Source organism: Halyomorpha halys, unplaced genomic scaffold (genome assembly GCF_000696795.3).
Source record: "Halyomorpha halys isolate HHAL.00 unplaced genomic scaffold, Hhal_1.1 Scaffold1304.1, whole genome shotgun sequence".
In the NCBI taxonomy this organism is placed as follows: domain Eukaryota; kingdom Metazoa; phylum Arthropoda; class Insecta; order Hemiptera; family Pentatomidae; genus Halyomorpha; species Halyomorpha halys.
The window spans coordinates 89380-89930 of record NW_027115463.1 but is presented as its reverse complement, the minus strand read 5'-3'; the positions used below and the strand labels follow the sequence as shown (position 1 = coordinate 89930).

General features: G+C 30.9%; 1 protein-coding gene across 1 annotated transcript in view; it reads right to left on the bottom strand.

Annotated features, from left to right (window-relative positions):
* Nucleotides 1–551, bottom strand: part of LOC106689218 (odorant receptor 4-like) — a 15406-nt gene that overhangs the window by 416 nt on the left and 14439 nt on the right. The gene's annotated exons all lie outside the window — the stretch shown is intronic.

Here is a 551-nt window from a genome sequence, read left to right as displayed (position 1 = left end):
AGTCAAGATAACCTGTTCAAAATACGGAAAAAATCAACATATTTTATGAAAATACTTGATCATCTAGGAGGGGAGAGAAAGAAATACTTTATTCATTCATGCTGACCAAATACATAGGCTTGCTACATTACACAGCATACTGATCAATATGTGATCGGATAAATATAAGTTACATATTTATACATGATATAATATAATAGACAGATAACATTTTTTTTCTTCCACAGTTTTCTTTTACTTTTATTTTACAATTAATACCAGTCTACAAACTAACTACAAGTTTTTCGATTCATTCTTTTTTTTTTTCTTTCCCTTTTATTTCACAACCACTATTTCATTTGATCAACAAATTCCCCTATTTAACAAATATTAAAATATTAAAAAATAATGACTAAAACAACAAATAAGATATGCAATGCATGCATGCCATCCCACTTCTGGATAAACTCCCCTACTTATTAATTTCCATGCATGTGGTGGTGTATGATTCCCAGGGAGTCAAGTATTATATTCTCTGTTATCCTAGCCACGTCCTGGACATCGACCCCGAG